The sequence below is a fragment of the Elephas maximus genome, chromosome 13, assembly GCF_024166365.1.
Source record: "Elephas maximus indicus isolate mEleMax1 chromosome 13, mEleMax1 primary haplotype, whole genome shotgun sequence".
In the NCBI taxonomy this organism is placed as follows: domain Eukaryota; kingdom Metazoa; phylum Chordata; class Mammalia; order Proboscidea; family Elephantidae; genus Elephas; species Elephas maximus.
In genome coordinates, this window is record NC_064831.1 from 95,307,098 (window position 1) to 95,322,260 (window position 15,163).

Below are 15,163 nucleotides of genomic sequence, written 5' to 3' on the forward strand. Positions count from 1 at the left end.
TACTACAACTAAAAGTGATGTCAGTCCTTGATTGGGTCCTGGTAGAGAAACTAGCTCTTGAAGGTATTTTGGAAACAATTGAGGAATTCCTAATGTAGAATGGATATCAGATGATATTCAGAAATTACTGTTAATTTTTTAGTATGATAATGGCATGTGGAAATGTAGAAAGATGTCCTTATTCTTAAAGTACATACTGATTTTTTTATGGGAAAATTATGATGGCTACAAGAATCTTTGGCGGCACAATGGTTAAGTGCTCAGCTGCTAACAAATGGTTGGTGGTTACAACTCACCCAGCAGCTCCATGGAAAAAAGAATTGGCAATTCGCTCCTGTAAATATTACACCCAAGAAAACCCTATGTTGCAGTTCTATTCTGCCACATGGCATCGCTATGAGTTGAAACTAGACTTGATGGCACCTAACAACAACATAATGGCTATAATTCGCTTTCAAAAACTTCAGCAAAAAAAAGACACAGATATGGCAAAAGGTTAACAATAAAGACTAAGCAAATATGACAATGATATATGTGTTTGTTATACTTTTTTCTTTTTTTCTGGGAATTAGGAATTTTTTAGTTCAGTGCAGAAAGTACTATGACAATAAGCTAAGACTTATCACCACTACCATTACATCCTTCAAAAAAAAAAAAACTTATAAACGTTGTGCACCAAAATAACAGCTAACAAGGACTCCCATACAATCATGCCAAAAAACAGTCTGAAGAAAATTCAACAACCCATTCTTGATTAAAAATAAACCTTAAAAAGTAAGTCAGGAAGGAAATGTCCTTGACTTGATAAAGGATATCAGCAAAATACAGTACACATCATATTTTATGGTAAAACAATAAAAGCATTCCCTTTACACTCAAGAACAAAATTAGGATATGTGCTATCGCTGCCACTATTCAGTCTTGTATTGGGAATCCTGGCTAGTGCAATTAACACAAGGAAAAGTCCTAGGAGGTGTAAAGTCTGAAAAGAAAGAAGGGAAGAAGGAACAATTTTTGCTGACACTATGGCTATCTTTGTAGAAAGCCAAGAAAATCAACTGATAAATTATTAGAATTGATAAGATAGTGTAGCAAGGTAACTGGGTCCAAGTTCAACACATACAGGCAGTCCCTGGACTACAAATGAGTTCCGTTCCTATGTGTGTCTTTAAGTCAAACTTGCACAGAAGTCGGAACAGTTAGGTACAGTTCATATCTAATGTCAGGTAGTCAAATGTTTGTCTCAGTATATAGTGTACCTTTCTATGTGTAAAAAACATTAAAAAAAAAAATACTTCCAGATACACCAAAACAACTCCAATGTAGTAATAATACAGTAATAATAATAATGTTTGGAAACCCTGGTGGCGTAGTGGTTAAGTGCTATGGCTGCTAACCAAAGGGTCAGTAGTTCGAATCCTCTAAGCGCTCCTTGGAAACTCTGTGGGTCAGTTCTACTTGGTCCTATAGGGTTTCTGAGTTAGAATCGACTCGACGGCACTGGGTTTGGTTTTTTTTTTTTGGTTTGCACGTCACAAAGTGGCACCATTTGTTATTATAAGCCATCGTATGTACCCTGAATTTTTAATATGATCATGCCCAGAAAAAGTAGAGGTTGATTCCTAACTATGGGTTGTACATAAATTGGACGTTTAGAACCCAGGGACTGCCTGTAAAAATCAATGGCTTTCCTAAATATCAGTAATAATCAATTAGAAAATGTAATAATAAAAAAGATACCATACACATGTAATACTGTGGACTTTTCAATTCAACCCAAATTAATTTATAAAGTCAACATAATTCCCACAGCACCTTCAATAAGAATAGTAAAATTCAGATGGTAAAAGAAAGGAACAACACAATTTTGTAGTAGAATAATGACTGCTATAAAGTTATAGAAAATTTTTATTGACATGGGACTATAGAAATGGACCAACAGGAGAGAAGAGATTTCAGGACAGCCCCCAATAGGTAGTAACTTATATATGATAAAGGTGGCATTTCAAATCAGTGGGGGCGTGGGGAGAATGGATTAAAATCATTGCTATCCATTTAGAAAAAAGGGTATATCCCTGCCTCACACCATTTATAAAAATAAATTCCCGGTGGACTAAACCTCTCCGTGTAAAAGACATGACACTACAATATTAGGCACTCAGTATAGGGAAGGCCTTTTTAAGTAAAACAGAATGTAAGAATCATCAAGAAAAAGACCAATGAATCCTACACATCAAAGTTTAAATTCGCATGAGAAATAACACCCAAAACAAAGTTAGAAGACAAATAGCCTAGAAGAAAACAGTTGGAATATATTTAACAAATAAAGGATTAGTGTCCAGGATGTACTGAAAGAAAAAATCACCCACACACCTAAACACTCACAGGAACTCCAAAGGAACTTCCACATTTCTATAGGAAAAAGGCAAACAACTCAGTGGAAAATAAGGAACAAAATTTACAAAGGGGAAATTCGCCAGAGAGAAAATACAAATGCCAGTAAACATAGGCAGATATTCTTGACTTCACGAATAATTAGGGAAATGACAAATAGAACAATAATGAGATCTTACTGCCATCATATGTGCAGTTGTAATATCAGAAATTGATTACCCTGTAGGGAAACATGACTCTGCAATCACTTTGAAAGAAAACTTGATAGTTCTATCAAGCTGTAAAATGCAGATACCCAGCAATTCCACTTCTTGCATCTACTCTAGAGAAACATTATTCCTAAGGGCAAACATTAGGAAACAACCTAGGTGCTCACCAACAGGAAAGTATCCGGTAAACACTACTACAGTACTGAATGGGGACACTGGTGATTCAGTGTGCGTGATTGCAATTGGCTTTCTTAGAAAACCAAAATATTAATCACTGTATTTATTTAATGGGGCCCTGGTGATGCAGTGGTTAAGAATTCAGGGCGCTAACCAAAAGGTTAGCAGTTCGAATCCACCAGCCACTCCTTGGAAACCTTGTGGGGCAGTCCTACTCTATTCTATAAGGTTTCTAAGAGTTGGAATGGAAGGCAATGCATTTGGGTTTTTTGGCATTTATTTAATAACCATAACACAATAAAAGAAGCCTGTTAAAGTTTGAAGGATAAAGGAGGAAGAGAAAAAGAGTAGGAGACAGAAACAGAAAACAAGGAGAAACACATAAAGAAGGAAGGGAGGAGAGAGAAACACTCAGGGAGTGGCAGAGAAACACCCAAACCACAAGCCATCAACAGGATGTAGGTGAGAAAGAGAAGAAGGAACAGTTACTTCTTTCTTCTCACCAAGCTAATGACCTGAGCTGCAAGGCACAGAAGGTAACCATTGCCTTCAAAAAGCAATTCAGTTGTTACCCGTTTTCTACCAGCTCTTTACCTTTAACCTTAAATAATAATAATTCAACTATACATCTGTACAGCACACTGCCATTTGCAACGCATTTTCTCACATACCGCCTTACTTAGTCCTCACTACCCCTTCAAGTTGAGAGACTGATTTTGTCATCTCCATACCACAGATGAGGTGCTAAAGGCTGAGAGATCTCTCACTCACCTACAGTCCCACAGAGAAAAGGTCTGGGCCCATGAACTAAGGGATCTTCTCATAAAAATAGCAAGTGCAATGTTTACTGACTGCTTATCTGTGACAGGTGTGCACCTTAAGATTCAATGTGCTCATCTGCAAAATGGGAATAATAGAAGCTGACCTCGGCATTGTGATGATCAGAGATATATATGCAAAATGTCCACCTCAGTTCCTGGGACATAAACACTCTTGGTCCTCACGATGATTCTGTGACCCAGGAAGCACAGGTGATAAAACCAAGACTCAGACCACAGTGTTTCACCTGAGCTCACACAGCTTGCAGGGCTCCTGCCTCTCGGCACAGAGCTCTTCACTCGAGTCCTTCCTTCATGGTTGCCCGCAGCCCCACATACTTGCCACATGATCTGCTCTTTGGGTGCAAATATCACTGAGAAAGCAAGTATCAGAAACAGAGGATAGCTTTTCAACAATCACATTAGCATAATAGCAAGAGATCCAAGTGCCTGACGAGAACTTTTTTTTAAATGTATTCGCTCAACTAAGAAAGATTTGTCTGCTTCCTGACACGATAGTAAGCTCTTCCGCCAACAATACTGCCCAGGATCTGGGTCCTTAGACGTTTTTATATACCCAACTCAACAAACCAAACTGGGGACTGTGAGTCCTAGAGTAACAGCAGACAAACGACAAGGAGGTGCCATGCAATCAGTATGGGGTTAGCAGTGAAGGCTGTCAACCCCAGGAGGGCTGGGGAAATCTTCTCAGGTCTTTTAAATGAGGACATTTTCTTCTACTAAAGACCATGCAAACAAAAGAAATGCAATTGCTCTTGATGCGTCCACTTAGAGACGAAGACAACAAGAGGGCTGATTCTCCCAGAGCCTGCCATTCTTCTCCAACAGAGCTCAGAACAGACATTCTGGGCCGGTCAATGCAGGTCACATTCGCTTCCTTTGGTTCCCTTAACAATAATAACACTCATGCAAACATCAGCAAGACAGACACTTTATCAGACACAAATCCTAGAACATCAAATGTGTCTTAGTTTCATCCTTAATGCACCCACCCTGGAAGCTAAGGAGGTTGTCCATATGCACTACCTGCAATTTAGACTGATTTGAGCAAGAGAGGCACAATTTTTCATAGTATTCTGTCATGACTCCTTTAATTTCAGTTGGGTCTGTTTTGATATCACCCACCTCATTTCTTATTTGGGTTATTTGCTTCCTCTCCTGTTTTTCTTTCATCAGTTTGGCCAGTGGTTTATCAATTTTGTTGATCTTTTCAAGGAACCAGCTTTTGGTTTTGTTAATGCAACTGTTTTTCTATTCTCTATTTCATTTAATTCTGCTCTAATTTTTATTATTTGCTTTCTTCTGGTGCCCAAGGTCTTCTTTTGCTGTGCTCTTGCTATTTTTTCCAGTTGTAGGGTTAATGTTTTGATTTTGGCCCTTCTTTTTGGATGTGTGCATTTATTGCTATAAATTGACCTCTGAGCGCTGCTTTTACTGCATCCCAAAGGTTCTAATAGAAGTATTTTAATTCTCATTCGATTCTGTGAATTTCTTTATTCTGTCCTTAATTTCTTCTATAACCCAGTTGTTTTTGAGCAAGGTGCTGTTCAATTTCCATGTATTTGATTTCTTTTCTTTGCTTTTTCTGTTATTGATTTCAACTTTTATGCTTTATGGTCAGAAAAGATGCTTTGTAATATTTTGACGTTTTGGATTCTGTTAAGGCTTGCTTTGTGGCCTAATATGTGGTCTATTCTGGAGAATATTCCAGTGCCTTGGAAAAGAAAGTATCTTGGCTGCTGTTGGGTAGAGTGTTCTGTATATGTCTATGAGATCAAGTTGGCTGATTGTAGCTTTTAGATCTCCTGTGTCTTTTTTGAGCTTCTTCCTGGATGTTCTGTCCTTCACCGAAAGTGGTGTGTTGAAGTCTCCTACTAATATTGTGGAGCTGTCCATTTCTCTTTTCAATGCCATTAGAGTTTGTTTTATGTATTTTGGAGCCCTGTCACTGGGTGTGTAAATACTTTTTATGGTTATGCCCTCCTGGTGTATTGACACTTTAATCATTATATAGTGTCCTTCCTTATCCTTTGTGGTCAATTTTGCTTTAAAGTCTATTTTGTCAGAAATTAATATTGCCACTCCTGCTCTTTTTTGAGCATTGTTTGCTTGCTATATTTTTTTTCCCATCCTTTGAGTTGTAGTTTGTGTCTTCAAGTCTAAAGTGTGTCTCTTGTAAGTAGCACATAGACAGATCATGTTTTTTTATCCATTCTGCCATTCTCTGTCTCCTTATTGGTGCATTTAATAAAAAAATTATATTCAGTGTAATTATGGATAGGTACGAGTTTAGTGCTGTCATTTTGATTTCTTTTTTTGTGTGTTGTCGATAGGTATGCGTAGTTAATGGATATTTACAGCAGTTTTTTTTTTTCTTATTTTGAGTTGTACCACATCAATAAATGAAGATCCTGAAAGCTTGACTCCATCCATGTCATTAAGGTCAACTCTACTTTGAGGAGGCAGCTCTACCCCAGTCGTATTTTGAGTGCCTTCCAGCTTGAGGGGCTTATCTTCTGGCAGTATATCAGACAAAGTCCTGCTGCTATTTATAAGGTTTTCACTGGCCAATTTTTTCAGAAGTAGACTGCCATTTGTCATCAGAGAGATGCAAATCAAAACGACAATGAGATATCATCTCACCCCTGCTAAAATGGCAGTGATTAAAAAAACAGAAAACAAATGCTGGTAAGGATGGGGGAGACTGGAACCGTTATCTGCTGGTGGGGTTGTAAAATGGTATAAACGCTATGGAAAATAGCACGGTGAATCCTTAAAAAACTAGAAATAGAACTGCCTTATGATCCAGCAAACTCACTTCAGGTAAACACCCTACAGGTCTGATAGTAAAGATATGAACAGACATGTGCACGCCTATCAGCATTATTCACAAAAGCAAAAAGATGAAAATAATCTAAGTGCCCATCAACAAATGAATGAGATTTAAAAAAATGTGGTACATACATACAATGGAATACTACACAGCCATAAAAAATAAAGATGAGTTTTCAAAACATATTACGTTAAGTGAAATAAGTCAGTTACAGAAAGACAAATATTGTATGATATCGCTTTTCTAAGGAAACAAGAATAAGTATATAACGAAGACGAACATTCATTAGTGATTACCAGGAATGGGTGACAGGGGAGACAGGGAATCAATCTCTAGATTGTAGACACCTGTTATTTTTTCTGTTTTTTTTTTTTTCCCCTTTGGCAGGGGTGGACAATGAAAAAGTAAGACAATGGACTTATGACAAAGGGACACAGGAGCCAACCAGAAGAGCTCCCAAAGGCCAAAGCTGGAACAATTTGGACAAAAATAAATAAAGAGGGAGAAATAACAATGTAGTGGATCATAAACCAAAGGCCAAAATTAATCTCCATGTGTCCATATTGATACAAACAAACGACTGAATAAGTAAATAAACAGGGAGAACAGATAAATCTCCCATGCGGAGGAACTCCAAATAATTTAATAGATACTGCCCTCTAAAGGAAATGGAATGTAACTCCGAGGTAATCAAAATTACTATCAACAGAGATAAGTTATGTTTTTACCATGTACCCTTGATTTAATGTGATAACAATGGTACTTTTCCCTATATAGTCTTCTGCTTGAAAACCCACAGCCCTTGTCTAATCATGACAAAAACACCAGACAAATGCAGATTAAAGGGTATTCTATAAAATATCTGAACAGTACTCCTCAAAACTGCCAAGGTCATGAAAAACAAGGATCATCTAAGAAAATACCACAGTCTAGAAGAGCCTAAAGAAAATGACAACTAAATTTAGTGTACTCTGAACAGAATCCTGGAACATAAAAAGAATATTAGGCAGAAACTAAGGAAATATAAACAAAGTATAGAATTTAATGTATCAGTGCTGGTTCATTAGTTGTAACAAATGTGCCATACTAATGTATGATGTTGACAATAGGGAGAAGTGGGTATGGGAAGTATGAGAGCTCCCTGTACTATTTCTGCCACCTTTTTGTAATCTGAAAAAAAAAAAAAAAATCTGAAGCTATTCTAAAATAAAGTTTACTTAAATAAAGAAAAAGAAAGAAAGAAAAAAGGTGGTATTGTTATACTGACAATTAGAGAATGCAGGCTTTAGGAAAAGAAGCCTTCCTAGAGGGAAAGAGAGAAAATTCATGATAAAAAGGGCAATTCACTAAGAATAAATTCTAAGTGCATATGTACCTAGTTAGATGCTCATAAAATTTCTACAGGAAGAACTGACAGAACTAAAAACAAAACAAACAAAAAAATCTACTGTCACAGTGGGATATTTCAACACACTTCTCTCAGTAAATGATAGACAAAGCAGACAAAAATCAGAATGAAAACAGATTTGAACAATATAATTAGCAAACATATATTGACATACATAAATCACTACATTGAGGAACCACACACAAATGCATATAAAATATTTTGCCAAGATTAATAGTATGGTAGGTTATAAAGCAAGTCTAAACAAATTCCAAAATGCTTAAATAATAAAGGATGTATTTCTGACTACTAATTAAGCAAAAAAAAAAAAACAAAAAACACAAAAAGATAACTAGAAAGTATGCAGACATTTGGAAATTAAGTACTTCAAAGTAACCCAAATATTAAAGAAGAAAATACTGATGGAAATTAATAAATATTTTGGGTTAATAATGACAATACAATGTGTCAAATAATAGTGGATTATAGCTAAAGGGAAACCCTGGTGGCGTAGTGGTTAAGAGCTATGGCTGCTAACCAAAAGGTGGGGAGTTTGAATGCACCAGGCACTCCCTGGAAACCCTACGGGGCAGTTCTACTCTGCCCTTTAGGGTCGCTATGAGTTGAAATTGACTCAACGTCAACGGCTTTGGTTTTTTTGGTTTATAACTAACGCCGGTTTAAAGGAAAATTTATAATTCAAATTCATATATTAGCAAACAAGAGAGGCTGAAAAAATCAATTATCTAAATATATCTATTTCAAGTAGTTTTAAAAGAATAGTAAATTAAAGTTGAGGGAAAGAAATAAATATAAGAGCAAAAAAACAATGAAAAAAGTACAGTAGAAAAAATCAACAAAGTCAAAAGTTGACTAACAAAAAAAACTGGGGAAAAAATTAATAAATCTCTAGCCTGGCTGACTAAAAGCTGTAAGCAGGGGATCAGGGAGAGGGAGAGTGCACAAATTATAATAACAGAAATGTAACAGTGGAAATCAGTACTAAAATCAGTAGTAAAAGATAAGTGACATAACGAATAACAACACTAATAATTGTGACTATATTTATCAAATTAACAAATCACAGAAAACACATATTTACCAGAAGTGACACTAGAGGAAATAGAAGATTTAAATAGTCCTGTAACTGCTAAAGAAACTGAATCTGCAATTAAAAATTTTCTTCCCAAATAACTTCAGGCCCAAGTGTCTACCCAATTAATTCTTCCAAACATTTACACAAAAAATAACAGTAATATTACCCAAAATCTTCTCTTCCAGGGAACATAAAAAGAGGAAACACTTCCCAAATCACTTTATAAGGCCACTGTCACCTTGATACCAAAACCTGACATGGATATTATATGAAAAGAAAATTACAGGACAATCACTTTCATAGTATAATTGCAAAGTAAAACCTAAACAAAATATTAGCAAATCAAATGGAGTTATATAAAAAAACATCTATTACAACTGAGGTAGAATACAATATTCAAAAATCAATCACGTAATTCGCTACATTAATTAAATAAAGGGGAAAAAATCTGTGATTATTTCATTAGATACAGAGGAAGTATTTGGTAACATTCAACATCCACTCATGATAAAAGCATGTAGCAAACTAGAAACAGAAGGGGAGTTTTTGTCTCTGATAAAGAGAATACACAAAAAAATTGAGAGAAATCAGCATGATTTAAAGTGAGATACTGAATGATTTCCCCTAAGAGGAGAGTCGCTTAACTGGAGTTCCCAGCCAGTACAAAAAGGAGAAAGGGAAAAAAAGCTCTCATTATTCACAGAGGACATGATTGCACATCCAGAAAATCTAAAGAGCTTACAAATAAACTAAGAATTCATAAGTTAATTTAGAAAGGCTGCTGAATACAAGGTAAATACATAAAAAAAAAATTTCTACAAACCTGTAGTAATAATAACATAATTTTTTAATACCATTTACAATAACGCAGCAACAACGAAACCCAAATACCTTGAATAAATTTAGCAAAAGATGCTGTATACACAAAACTGCAAAATGTATCAAGAGAAACTAAAGTAGACCTAAATATGGAGAAATTACATGTTCATGAATTGGAAGACTCAGTATCATAAAGATGTCAACTTCCTATAAATGGATCTAGTACTCAAAGGAATCTCGTCGAAATCCTAGCAGGGCTTGTGTTTGTGTGTGGAAATTAACAGAATAATTCTAAATTTTGTATGGAAATGCAAAGGGCCAAACACAGCAAGACAATGTTGAAGAAAAACAAAGCTGGACGTACACTAGTAGATATAAATACTTATTATAAAATTATAAGATATTGTGGTATGGGTGCAAAGATAGACAAACAGACCAGTGGGACTGAATAGGGACTCACATACACACAACAACTCCATTTACGAAAACGTTACCTCACAGAGTGCAGAGAGTACACTGCAGGGGGTGAAACCAATACCCTCACTTCAGATCGGTTCATATGTCAAGACTGGTGCTGCCACGCATGTATCAAAAGGGAACAAAGAGATTTACTAACCACATACTGAGGCTTTATAGGGAGAACAGGGCAGGTACCAAATCCAGTCCAAAAGTGACTGAGCAGCTTGAGAGAAAGTGGGAGCAAGTGGCCCTGATGGTTGGGGCAGGCTGCTAGGGAAGAGTTTGTGTGCACTGGCCAGGGATTGCATGGTTTGAACTTCATGCCAGCACCAAGGGAGGTTGTGTGCAGGCTTTCTTATCAGCTTACCCAAATGTAGGGCAGAAGGAGAAGGGGGAGGTGGGACTTCAAAGCTGTCAGCAGTCAAACATCAAAAACAAAGTCAGATCTTTATTACACAAGCAGTGGGGAAATAAAAGGTATGAGTCAACTTCCACTGGAAGAAAAATGAATCTTGTCCCCTACCTCACACCTTACATAAAAAAAAATCAACTCTAGTTAGATTGTAGATATAAATGTGAAAGTGCAAACAATAAAGCTTCTTGAAGCTAACATAAGAGAATGTTTCCTTTTCTTTGGATAGGTATAGATTTCCTCAACAGGGCACCAAAAACAACAACCTTAAAGGAAAAGATTGAACAACTAGGCTTTCCCCTCATTAAACAAGAGAAAAGCAATCCACAGGGTGTGAAAAATATATATGCAATACACACATCTAACAGAGGTCTGTGTCCTGAATATATAAAGAGCTCCTACGAAACAAGCGAAAGACAGAAAATCCAAAAGAAAAATAACGAAAGACAGAAAATCCAAAAGAAAAATAAAGCAAAAGACTTACAGAATCTTCACAAAAGAGGATATACAAATGGACAATAAAAATATGTTAAAAAAAAAAAGATGCTCAACATAGTCTTCAGTGAAATAAAAATTAAAACCAAAGGATCTCACTATACAGTCACCAGAATTAAAATTAAAATGACTGACAACACCAAGGATTAGCAAAAATGTGGAGTAAATGAAAACTTTATGCTTTCAGGTGGGGCTGACAACTGGTACAACCACTTTGAAAAGCTGATTGAAAGTAATCACCAAAAATGAACACGTTCATATCCTATGACCACCAAGTCCATCTGTAGGTGCACACTCAATAGAAACGTAGTCATTTGTACACCAAAAGACCTGTACAAGAGTGTTTTCAGAAGCAATAATGACTAAAAACTGGAAAGACCCAAATGTCCACCAAATATAGAATGGATAAATGGTTATTATTAATGTAAATGGACAACTGTCATGTGTGTATAAAATGTAAAACTATAATACAGTGATAATCAAACTACTACTGCCACCCACGAATGACTCTCGCAATATATAAAGTTGAATGAAAGCTATCACAAAAGAATGCATATTGTAGAAATTCATGTTATTAACTCCTTATGGGTTGTGGATGGTTGTAGCGAAGGGAGGGGAATGCACTGGGGTAAGACGAAAGAGAGAGAAGGCACCATATTACCAGCAGAGCCTCATCTTTTAAAGTTCTTCAGACTCCGTTTTAAGCTCTGCCTGCTCTCACAGTGGGAACCATCGTGGCATAGTGGTTAAGTGCTACGGCTGCTAACCAAACGGTCAGCAGTTTAAATCCACCAGGCGCTCCTTGGAAACTCTATGGGGCAGTTCTACTCTGTCCTATAGGGTCGCTATGAGTCGGAATCGACTCGACGGCACTGGGATTGGCTTTTTGCTTTTGGCTCTCACGGTACCACAAACATTCCCCTGATTTCTGTGAGTCAACCTTACAGGAGCCTCTTCTGTGATCCCTACTGCGCTCAGGCGGGAGCTCCTCGCTAGTGTCACTTTTTTTTTTCCTGCTACCTTGTCAGGAAATTATCATTTTTTTCTTTTTTTTTAATTGTGGTAAATATATATATATGTGTGAAACATTTGCCATTTCAAAATTCTGCACACGTACAATCACTGACATTAAGTGCATTGGTCATGTGCAGCCATCACCACTACGATGACGTGATAGCGCTTTTGATAGTCCAGTATCTGGAAAGAAGAACCAGCCGGCTGCCCCCTCTCCTCCACACCCCATACTGGTAAAACTGCGTTAGGGAACAGCTTCCCACTGGGGCCAGACTGGAAGAAAGACATGGTTGCACTTACACTCGGAGGGGCGCAACAAAGACAGAGGAAACCCCGGAAACCAAGTCCCAGAGAGATGATGGAAAGACAGAAATGCATGGCTATGAACAATAATTGTCGGGAGTATTTTTATGCAGTGTGTCTGAGACCAGCCCTGTGATTTTAATACCAACAGCACTCAGTGAGTGCTTACTAGGTATGGTGCTAAGTTCTCATCTAACCAGGACATTACTACCATTGTACAGATGAGGAAACTGAGGCTTAAAGAAGACCATTAACTTGCTCAAGGTCACCACAGCTGGTAGAGGCAAAATTCCAACCCAAGTCAGCCTGATTCCTACACGCTTTACTTGAGCCATTCAGCATTTGCTATTTGAAGTGTGGTCCCAGGTCGGAAGCACCTGCAACACCTGGAAGCTTGTTAGAAATGGAGGATCATGGGCCCCAGCCTAGAACCACGGAATTGGAATCTGCTTTCTCACAAGATCCCAGGTGATCCCTGTGCATGTGAAAGCTTGAGAGGCTATGCATTATGCTGGGGGTTCTTGAACTTTGGGGTGTGTTAGAATCACCTGAAGGGCCAATAAAGAACACAGAGGCCCAGGCTTACTGAAGCAAACTAGGGCCTGTGTTATATTTTTACTAAGTCGCCCAGGTGATTAGGGTACCAGACAAAGTCTGAGAACCATTGTAGTACACGAATGTGAAACGGCCTTTGGATTTTAGGGCTGCGTGTGCCTTATCTTTTGGGGGTCACACATCGATCCATAACACAGGCCCAGAGAGGCCCAGAGGGGGTGGGTTTCAGGCAAAACTGTCTCCAGGTGCCTCGAGGGGAGGAGCTTCTGTCACAGGTGTGCGAATGGAGGTGGGACACCCGGAAGTTCAGGCGAAGGCCCTGGGAGGCTCTTCCCAATCCTAGAAGGCCAGATTTTGTCTGTCAAGTTGGCTTTTAGAAGGGATTCTACAATCTCCCAAGTCTCCAGGACAAAGGCCTGGACCTCCGTCTCCTCCAGCATCCCAGAGAGCAGGTGTGGAGCATCCCAGGGCAGGTAGCCCACTTCCAACCAAAGCAGTGGGAGTGGGAGTGCAGGGGGGACAACTCACCAGCCATGTCTCAGTGGCACCAGCGTCTGCAGGGTCTTTTTCATACATCGTCCTGGCAAGGCCCTTGTTAGTCAATGGAACCCTCACATAGGTGTGGCTGCAAAGGTGTTTTATAGATGTGATTAAAGTCCATAATCAGTTGATTTTAAGTAAGGAAGATTATCATAGACAATCAGGGTGGGCCTGTTTCCATCAGTTGAAAAGGCCTTAATTGCAGAATTAAAGCTTCCCTGAGGGAGGAAGAAATTCTACCTGTGGACTGCAGCTTTGGCCTGAGCCAGAGAACTACGAACTGCCCGCGCATTTCTGACTTGCCCAGCCAACCCTCACCACCACACCAGCCAATTCCTTGCAATAAATCTCTTACTATACACACATCTCCTTTTTGGTCTGCATCTCTAGTTGAACCCTGGCTGATACACCAAGCATTCCCATCTACCCTCCATTGCTTCAGCTCATCCCCCAAACCACCCTGGGCTGGCACTCCAACTTCTGCCCCAGAAAGAATGGTGCACAGGGGTCCTCATGCAGGTCTCTTACCAGCCAGCTGTGGGGTCTGGACAGGCCATTTGACCTCTCTGGGCATGTGTTATGGATTGGACTATGTCCTCCGAAAAGATGTGCTAGAATCCTAATCCTATTTGGAAATAGGGTTTTCTTTATTATATTAATTAGATCATACCCACCCCACACATCACCCACCCATGGAGGAGAAGACAGAGCCCATGTGAGGATCGCCTACAAGACAAGGAACCAAGGAACACCCGGGGCTACCGACAAGGAAGGAGTCAATACAGTCGAGACCCTGACTGGGGCTTCGAGCCTCCAGAACTGTCAGAAAACAAATGTCTGTTGTTTAGAGCCACCCACTGTGGTACTCGTGTTACAGCAGCACTAGGTAAGCAGGACAGCCTGATCTCAGAGTGAGAACTGGACATCACAATGAGCTGCAGGGACCCTTCCATCCTGGGGTTCCAAGCCCTTCATTGGATGAGAAGACAAAGAGGCAACATGGCACCAAGCAGCTTCCTGGTGAAAGCATGGCTAGGTCTGCATGTCCTGGACCCTCTGCCGAGGGGCAGTAAAGAAGTGGTCCATGTCCCTGGGCACCAACAACTGCAGGAGTGCGAGGTGCCTTCACACCTGCAGGGGAAGGGCAGGGGGAGGCAGGCTGCAAAGGGCACTCCCCACGTCACGCACCAGCAGGGCCCGGCCGGTTAAGGTCTTACTTTCCAAGTGGGCGGCTTTAACAAACAGAGATCCCTTTTCTCACAGTTCAGGAGGCTAGATGTTCAAAGTCTGGGTGTCGGCTTTCTTTGTCCACTCTGGAGGAAAACCCTTGCCTCAGCTATTCTAGCGTTCTTCTCAGAGCTCCCTGGAGATGTGCACATGGCATCTGTCTTTCCCCGACTCCCGCTTGCTTCTCCGTGCCTGCTGTTGTTGTTAGCTGCCAACTCACGGCAACCCCAGGTGTGCAGAGTAGAACTGCTCCACAGGGTTTTCAAGGCTATAACCCTTCAGAAGCAGATCGTCAGGACTGTCTTCCAGTGCACCTCTGGGTAGGTTTGAACCGCCAACCATCCAGCTAGTAGTGGAGGGCTTAACCGTCTGCACCATCCAATCTGCTCTTCTTATATCTCAAA

At 39.3% G+C, this 15,163-nt stretch overlaps 1 protein-coding gene across 10 annotated transcripts in view; it reads right to left on the reverse strand.

Annotated features, from left to right (window-relative positions):
* Positions 1-15,163, reverse strand: part of APBA2 (amyloid beta precursor protein binding family A member 2) — a 336,162-nt gene that overhangs the window by 147,974 nt on the left and 173,025 nt on the right. The window contains exon 4 of one of the 10 annotated variants that reach the window (XM_049906017.1): positions 13,521-13,617. The exons of the other annotated variants lie outside the window; for them this stretch is intronic. The gene's annotated coding sequence lies outside the window, so the exon portion shown is untranslated. The remainder of the gene's footprint in view (positions 1-13,520; positions 13,618-15,163) is intronic. 10 annotated transcript variants of the gene reach the window in all.